Below are 9,980 nucleotides of genomic sequence, written 5' to 3'. Positions count from 1 at the left end.
TCTTCTTCTTCTTCTTCTTCTTCTTCTTCTTCTTCTTCTTCTTCTTCCTCCTCCTCATCCTCCTCCTTCTCCTCCTCCTTTTCTTCTTCCTCTGTCTCTCTCCCTCTCTCTCTCTCACTTCTTCTCACTTTAGACATGTTTATTTTCCTTTGTTTTTTACCTTAGTACTCACCCATTGACCAACCCAGAAATGTGGCTATTATCCTTGAATCGCTCTACATTGTCCCTCATGTTCAAGTAATAACCAAGTCTGGTTAAGTCTCTATTTATTTATTTATTTATTTATTTATTTATTTAGATGGAGACTCACTCTGTCAGCCAGGCTGGAGTGCAGTGGCACGATCTTGGTTCACTACAACCTCTGCCTCCCGGGTTCAAGGGATATTCCTGCCTCAGCCTCCAGAGTAGATGGGACTACAGGTGCATGCCACCATGCTCAGCTAATTTTTATTTTTATTTTTATTTTTAGTAGAGATGGGGGTTCAGCCATGTTAGCCCCACTGGTTTCAAACTCCTGACCTTAGGTGATCTGCCAACCTCGGCCTCCTGATTGCTGGGATTACAGGCGTGAGCTACCCCACCCAGCCTCAATTTATCTTTTAGAAACAACTGTATGGAGATACAATTTACAGTCCATAAGATTTGTCCATTTAAAGTGTAAAATTCAATGGTTTGTAGTATATTCATAGATACATGCAATCATCATCACAGTCAACTTTAGGATATTTTCATCACCTCAAAAAGCGACCTCCTGGCCAGGCACTCACACCTGTAATCCCAGCACTTTGGGAGGTCGAGACGGGTGGATCACGAGGTCAGGAGATCGAGACCATCCTGGCTAACCCGGTGAAACCCCGTCTCTACTAAAAAATACAAAAAACTAGCCAGGCGTGGTGGCGGGCTCTTGTAGTCCCAGCTACTCTGGAGGCTGAGGCAGGAGAATGGCCTGAACCCGGGAGGCGGAGCTTGCAGTGAGCCGAGATCGAGACACTGCACTCCAGCCTGGGTGACAGACTTCGTCTCAAAAAAAAAGCGATATCCTATTCTTTTGCTATCGCTCTCCTATTCCCCCATCCTCTTCATACCAAAGCAATTACTAATATGTTTTCTGTCTACACATCTCCCTATTTTGACATTTCATAGGAATAAAATTGTATAATATGTATTCTTGGGAAATTGGATTTTTTATTTAGCATGATGTTTTTAAGCTTTATGATTCCAATATGACTACTCATTTGAGGAATTGCCAAACTATTTTCCAAAGTGGCTGAATATTTTACATTCCTACCAGTAGTGTATGACGGTTTTGATTTCGCCACATTCTTGTCAACATTTGTTATTATCTGAAATTTTGATTCCAGCCATTTTAGTGGGGGTGAAGTGGTATATCATGGTGGTTTTTATTTGCATATCCTTGATGACTAATAATGTGGTACATCTTTTCATGTGCTTATTGGTCATTTGTATATCCTCCTTGGATCAATGTCTATTCAGATCTTTGTGCACTTTTTATTTGAGTTATTTTTATTATTGAGTTGCAAGCGTTTTTATATATTCTAGACAGAAATCCCTTACTACATACATGATTTGCATATATTTTAGCCCATTCTGTGGAGTTTTTAATCACTTTCATAATGGTGCCTTTTGAAACACAATGGTGTTTGGCCAGGCACGGTGGCTCATGCCTGTAATTCCAGCAATTTGGGAGGCCAAGGCGGGTGAATCACTTGAAGTCAGGAGTTTGAGACCAGCCTGGCCAGCATGGTGAAACCCCGCCTTTACTAAAAATACAAAAAATTAACCGGGTGTGGCAGCACCTGCCTGTAGTACCAGCTACTCAGGAGGCTGAGGCAGGAGAATCGCTTGAACCTTGGAGGTGGAGGTTGCAGTGAGCCGAGATTGCACCACTGCACTCCAGCCTGAGCCGCAGATTGAGACTCTGTCTCAAAAGAAAAAAAAAAAAGAAGAAAAGAAACACAATAGTTTTTAATTTTGATGAAGTCTAGATTATCTTTTTCTTTGCTGCTCCTGGTATTGGTGTCATATCTAAGAATCTTTTGAATTCAAGAGTCATTTGAATCTAAGAATCCTTTGTAATCCAAGGTCACAAATATTTATCCCTATATTTTCCTCTAAGAGTTTTATAGTTCTAGCTCTTCCAGTTAGGTCTTTGACTCAGTTTGAATTAATTTTTTATAAGGCAGGAGGTAAGAGTGTAACTTCATTCTTTTATATATGGCTATCCAGTTGGCCCAGCACCTTTTGTTGAAAAGACTATTATTTCTCCACTGAATTGTCTTGGAACCTTTGTCAAAATTCAGTTGAGATTAGTCATGTTGTTTTACTTTTGGACTCTCAAAACAATTCCACTGGTGGCTCACGCCTGTAATCCCAACACTTTGGGAGGCCAAGGGGGGCAGATCACTGGAGGTCAGGAGTTTGAGACCAGCCTGGGCAACATGGCAAAACCCTGTTCCTACTAAAAAAAATAGACAAATTAGCTGGGAGTAGTGGAGTGTGCTTGTAGTCCTAGCTACTCAAGAGGCCGAGGCAGTAGAATCACTTGAACACAGGAGGTGGAGGTTGCAGTAAGCTGAGATCGTGCCACTGCACCCCAGCCCGGGTGACAGAATGAGACTCCATCTCAAAAAAATAAAATAAAATAAAATAAAATAAAATAAAAGCTAGAAATTATTAAGTGTAGTGAGGAAGGCATGTCAAAAGCCAAAATAGGGCCAGGTGTGGTGGCTCACGCCTGTAATTCCAGCACTTTGGGAGGCTGAGGTAGGCATATTATGAGATCAGGAGTTTGAGACCAGCCTGGCCAACATGGTGAAACGCTGTCTCTACTAAAAATACAAACATTAGCCAGGTGTGGTGGCGTGTGCCTGTAATCCTAGCTACTCAGGAGGCTGAGGCAAGAGAATCGCTTGAACCCGGGAAGTGGAAGTTGCAGTGAGCCAGCACTGTGCCAGTGCACTCTAGCTTGGGCACAAAAAGGCAAAACATCCTTATTGCTAATATGGAGAAAGTTTTAGTGGTCTGAATAGAACAAACCAGCCACAACACTCCCTTAAGCCAAAGCCTAATGCAGAGCAAGGCATTAACTCTCTTCAGTTGTGTGAAGGTTGAGAGAGGTGAAGAAGGTGCAGAAGAAAGATCTGAATCTAGCAGAGGCTAGTTCACGAAGTTTGAGAAAAGACGTTATCTCTATAACATAACAGCACAAGGTAAAACAACAAGTGCTGATATAGAAGCTACAGCAAGTTACCCAGAAGATTTAGCCAAGATAATTGATGAAGGTGGCTACACTAAATGACAAATGTTCAATGTAGATGAAACCACCTTCCATTGGAAGAAGATGCTATCTAATACTTTCATAGCTAGTGAGAAGTCAATGCATGACTTCAAAGCTTTAAAGAACAGACTCACTCTCCTTAGGGGCTTATGCAGCTGGTGACCTGAAGTTGAAGCCAATGCTCATTGACCATTCTGAATATCCTAGGGTCCTAAGGAATTTTGCTAAATCTACTCTACTTGTGCTTTAGAAATGGAACAACCAACCAAGCCTGGATGACAGCATATATGTTTACAGCATGGTTTATTGAATATTTTAAATTAACTACTGAGACCTATTGCTCAGTAAAAAAGATTCCTTTCAAAATATTACTGCTTATTGACAATGTACCTAGTTATTGAAGAGCTCTGATGAAGATGTGCAAAGTCATCAATGTTGTTTTCGTAGCTGCTAATACAGCAACCATTTTGCAGCCCATGGATCAAGAAGTAATTTCGACTTTTGGGGTTTATTATTTAAGAAATACATTTCATAAGACAATAGCTGCCATAGATGGTGATTCCTCTTATGGATTAAGACAAAGTAAATTGACAATCTTCTGGAAGGGATTCATCATTCTAAATGCTATTAAGAACATTTCTGAATCATGGGAGGAGGTCAAAATATCAACATTAACAGGAGTTTGGAAGAAGTTGATTCCAATTATCATGGATGACTTTGAGGGTTTCAAGACTTTAGTAGAGGAAGTCACCGCGGATATGGTGGAAATAGCAAGAGAACTAGAATTAGAAATACAGCCTGGTCCGGGCACGGGGGCTCACGCCTGTAATCCCAGCACTTTGGGAGACTGAGGCAGGCAGATCACGAGGTCAGGAGTTCAAGACCAGCCTGACCAACATGGTGAAACCACATCTCTACTAAAAATACAAAAGTTAGCCAGGTGTGGTGGCATGCACCCATAATCCCAGCTATTCAGGAGGCTGAGGCAGGGGAATGGCTTGAACCCGGGAGGTGGAGGTTTCAGTGAGCCAACATCACACCACTGCATTCCAGCCTGGGTGACAGAGCAAGACTCCATCTCAAAAAAAAAAAGGTAGAGCCTCAAGATGTGAATAAATTGCTGCAATGTTATGATAAAACTTAAATGGATGAGGAGTTGTTTCTTATGGATGAGCAAAGAAAGTGGTTTCTTGAGATGGAATCTACTCCTGGTGAAGATGCTGTGAACAATGTTGAAATGACAACAAAGGATTTAAAATATGCCATGAACTTAGTTGATATAGCAATGGCAACGTTTGAGAAGATTGATTCCAATTTTGAAAGAAGTTCTACTGTGGGTAAATGCTATCAAACAGCATCACATGCTACAGAGAAATCTTTCACGTAAGGCAGAGTCCATCAGTGGAGCAACAACTTCATTATTGGCTGGGCGTGGTGGCTCACGCCTGTAATCCCAGCACTTTGGGAGGCCAAGGTGGGTGAATCACGAGGTCAGAAGATCGAGACCATCCTGACTAACACGGTGAAACCCCGTCTCTCCTGAAAACACAAAAAATTAGCCGGGAGTGGTGGCAGGCGCCTGTAGTCCCAGCTACTTGGGAGGCTGAGGCAGGAGAATGGCATGAACCTGGGAGGTGGAGTTTGCAGTGAGTGGAGATCATGCCACTGCATTCCAGCCTGGGCGACAGAGCAAGACTCCGTCTAAAAAAAAAAAAAAAAACTCTTCATTGTTGTCTTTTTTTAAATGTAAGAGTCAGAGGTCTCACTAGGTTGACCAGGCTGAACTCAAACTTCTGCAGTCAAGGGATACTCTCTCCTCAGCCTCCCAGGTATCTGGGACTACAGGCATGTGCCACTGTACCCAGCCATTGTTGCCTTATTTTAACAGATTGCCACAACCAACCCAATCTTCAGCAACCATCACCCTGATCAACAAGCAGCCGTTAACATTGAGGTAAGACCATTTATCCTTTCAGCAAAAAGATTATGACTCACTGAAGGGTTGGATGATCATTAGCATTTTTTAGCAATAAAGTGTTTTAAAATTAGGCTATTTACATTTTTTCTTTTTTTTTTTTTTTTTCTGAGATGGAGTCTCGCTCTGTCCCCAGGCTGGAGTGCAGTGGCACGATCTTGGCTCACCGCAAGCTCCACCTCCCAGGTTCACGCCATTCTTCTGCCTCAGCCTCCCAAGTAGCTGGGACTATAGGTGCCCGCCACCATGCCCAGCTAATTTTTTATATTTTTAGTAGAGATGGGGTTTCACCGTGTTAGCCAGGATGGTCTCGATCTCCTGACCTCGTGATCCACCCGTCTCGACCTCCCAAAGTGCTGGGATTACAGGCGTGAGCCACGTGCCCAGCCTACATTTTTCTAAACATAATGCTATTGCACTCTTAATATACTATAGTGCAGTGTAAATATAACTTTTGAAATAATTTCAAAGGTATTACAAGAAAACTATAGAACAGTACCCCTTATGGATACTGATGCAAATATCCTCAAAAAAATACTTGCAAGCTAAATTCAACAGGATATTAAAAGGTTATACATGATGACCAAGTGGGATTTATTCCTGGAATACAAGTGTGCTTCAACATATAAAAATCAAGTAATGTAATGTACCACATTAACAGAATGAAGGGGGGAAATGTACATAATTATCTCAATTTAGAAAAAGCATTTGACAAAACTTATACCCTTTCACAATTGAAAACACTCAATAAACTAGGAATAGAAGGAAATTATGTTAACATAATAAAGGCCATATATGAAAAACCCACAAGTAAATTCATACTCAATGGTGAGAGACTGAAAGTTTTTCCTCTAAGATTGGAATAAGAAAAGAATGTCCACTCATGCCATTTCTATTCAACACAGTACTGGAAGTCCTAGCTAGAACAATTAAGCAAGCAAAATAAGTAAAAAGGCATTCAAGAAATAAAATTAGTTAGCTCTGTTTGCAGTGGAAATAATTTTATACATGGAAAATCCTAAAGACTCCACCAAAAATCTGTGAGAAGTAATAAATGAATTCAGCAATGTTGATGGATACAAAATCAATACACAAGGCTGGGTGTAGTAACTCATTCCTGTAATCCCAGCACTTTGGGAGGCTGAGGTGAGAGGATTGCTTGAGGCCATGAGTTTGAGACCAGCCTGGGCAATATAGCAAGACTCTGATCTACAAAAAAATTATTTTAAAAATTAGCCACCTGTGGTGGTGCATGCCTATAGTCCTAGCAACTCAAGAGGCTGAAACAGGAGGATTGCCTGAGTGCAGGAGTTCAAGGTTACAGTGAGCTATGATCACACCACCGCACTCCAGCCTGAGTGACGAGTGAAACTCTGGCTCTTAAAAAAAATTTTTTTACATTTCTATACACTAACAGTGAGCAATCTGAAAGAATAATTAAAAAACAATTTCATTTAAAGTACTTATGATTAAACTTAACCAAGGAAGCAAAAGACTTGTACACTAAAAAGTACAAAATGTTACTGAAAGAAATTTAAGAAGACAAATAAATGCAAAGACATCCTGTGTTCATGGATTAGAAGACATTGTATTGTTAAAATATCAATACTACCCAAAGTGATCTATGGATTCAATGCAATCCCTATCGACATCACAACGATTTTCTTGCAGAAATCAAAATCTATCCTAAAATTCATATGGAAACTCAAAGGACCCGATTAGCCAAAACAATCTTGAAAAAGAACAAAGTTTGAAGTCTCCCACATCCTGATTTCAAAGCTTAATACAATGCTACAGTATCAAAACAGTGGTACTGGCAGAATGACAGACATGTAAACAAATAGAATTGGTAGTCTAAAAACAAATCCTGGCATAAATGGTCAAATGCTTTTCAACAGGGTGCAAAGACTGTTCAGTGAGGAAAGTACAGTCTTTTCAACAAATGTTGTTGGGAAAACTGGATATCCACACAGGAAAGAATGAAGTTATACCCTTACATTATACCATAAACAAAAATTAACTCAAAATGGATGAAAGATAAAATTATAAGAGCTAAAAGCATGAAACTCTTAGCAGAAGACACAGGGACAAGCCTCATAATATTGGATGTCACAATGATTTCTTGGATACGACACTAGAAGAACAGGAAACAAAAGAAAATAACAGATAAATTGTACTACATCAAAATGAAAGACTTTTGTGCATCAGAGGATGTAGCAATGGAATGAAAAGGGAAAATATTCTCAAATCATATATCTGATAAGAGATTAATATCTAGAAAATATAAAGAACTCCTACAACTCAGCAAGAACAACAACAGAAAACAACCCAATTCAAAAATGGGCAAAGGACTTAGACATTTCTCCAAAGAAGACATACAAGTAGCAATAAACACATGAAAGATTTTAAGTGTGTTTTGGATAAAGAGCCAAGAGTGTGGCTGGATACCTTTTGCTAAAGACATTTAATGTGTGATTAATAAATCCAATCAATCCTCTAAGCCCAATCGAGGAAAAATATATAGTATCCAGAAAGGATCTGTGGATAACCCTCTTGTCTGATGGCATGGATCCCTTTGACACACACAGGAGACCCCCAAGGTTTTTTTAGAAGAACGTTATACCACTAAAAACACTGCCAGCTTGACCTGAAGAAAACAAAAAAAGGGAAAAATGAAAGAAAGCTATCAGACATCTAGGATTCTACAGGCAGTAAAAAGGATGATAGAGTTACTTGACTGTTAACATCTGACATCCTTTAACATAAAGGAAGACTCAGAGGGCAGAGCCATGGATACAGAGGAGGAAGCCAGTAGAGCAGTGATGCCTTTGTGGCCCAGACAATAAAGCATCAAGCCACAGAGGATAATTCTCAGGCCTTGAAACCCTGCCAGGTTTCTGTTTTTTGTTTTTTGAGGCAGAATCTCACTCTGTCGCCCAGGCTGAAGTGCAGTGGTGTGATTTTGGCTCAGTGCAACCTCCACCTCCCGGGTTCAAACAATTCTCCTGCCTCAGCCTCCCGAGTAGCTAGGATTACGGGTGCCTGCCACCATGCCTGGCTAATTTTTGTATTTTTAGTAGAGATAGGGTTTCACCATGTTGGCCAGGCTGGTCTAAAATTCCAGACCTCAAGTGATCCACCTGCCTCGGCCTCCCAAAGTGCTGGGATTATAATTGTGAGTCACCGCGCCCAGCAAAACCCTGCTAGGTTTCAAACATGCTTGAATCAGTGACTGCTTTTATTATTTCATATTCTCCCCTTCAGAATGGGGATGTGTATTCTATACCTGTCCTGCCAATGAATTTTGGAAGCAGGTTGCTTGTTTTCTGGTTTTACAAGTCTACAGATGGAAAGGAATTTTGCCCGTACATGGTTCATAGATCAGATTTCACTCATACCTGATTTAGATGATATTTGGGACTTTTCGAGTTGACGGTATTTAGACAGGGTATTTGACTTACAGCTGATGCTGGAATGCATTAACTTTTGGATATGGTGGGACGGGGTGAATGTATTTTTCACATTAGATGGATAGGAATTTTCAGGGGCCACAGGGTACAATGTAGGAGGTTGAAGAGTGGCCTCCAAAAGATATGTCACCTGGAACTTCAGAATGGGACTTTATTTGGAATAAATGTCTTTGCAGATATTAATGTAGGGATCTAGATATGAAATTACCCTGGATTAGGGTGAACTATAAATCCAGTGAGTGACTTTGAAAGGGAAAGAAGACACTGAAAAAAAGACAATGTGAAGATGGAGGCAGAGATACCAGTTATGCTGCCACAAGCTAAAAATCAGCAGCAGCAACCAGAAGCTGGAAGAGGCAAGGAAGGATTCTCCGCTAGAGCCTTTGGACGGAGCATGGCCCTACTGGCATCTTAATTTTGGATTTCTGACCTCCAGAACTGTGAGAAAAGAAATCTGTGCAGTTTTACACCACCTAGTTTGTGGTACTTTATTATGGCAGCTCTAGGAAACTACTACGTCAATACAGACACGATTCCCCACATGCACATGTGCGTGCACATATACAATGTTATTTTTCTGAAAATAAGTTTTTAGCTTTTTCTTCTAAATTACCATCTTATCTCAATGACTGCAGTTATGTTTTTGTAGTTATTATAGTTGCATAGCTTTTCATAGATTTTGGGGGGGCCACTGCAATTGCTTTTTATTTTTTACTTTGAAATTATTATTACTACTATTTTGGAGACAGGGTCTTGCTCTGTCACCCAGGCTGAAGTGCAGTGGTGCAATCTCAGCTCAGTTCAACCTCTGTTTCCTGGGTTCAAGCGATTCTCCTGCCTCAGCCTCCCAAGTAGCTGGGACTACAGGCATGTATCACCATACCTGGCTAATTTTTGTAGTTTTAGTAGAGACAAGGTTTCACCATTTTGGTCAGGCTGGTCTCGAACACCTGACAAGTGATCCGTCTGCCTCAGCCTGCCAAAGTGCTGGGATTACAGGCTTGAGCCACCGTGCCTGATTGCAATTGCTTTTTATAACGATTTGAGATTGACATCACTTTCCCTTCTCTCTACTGATTTCTTTATATATGAAGACTATTAATCCTATGTCCATCATATATGTGGGCAATTTTTTTCCCCAGGTTTTCGTGCATTCTTTAATGCTATTTTTCCCCAAATGGGTTGTTTTTAAATTTGAATAGATTTGTATGGCTAAGAAAGTAATAATGTTCTCTGC

Source organism: Piliocolobus tephrosceles, chromosome 12 (assembly GCF_002776525.5).
Source record: "Piliocolobus tephrosceles isolate RC106 chromosome 12, ASM277652v3, whole genome shotgun sequence".
Lineage (NCBI taxonomy): Eukaryota > Metazoa > Chordata > Mammalia > Primates > Cercopithecidae > Piliocolobus > Piliocolobus tephrosceles.
This window is presented reverse-complemented; position numbering follows the sequence as displayed.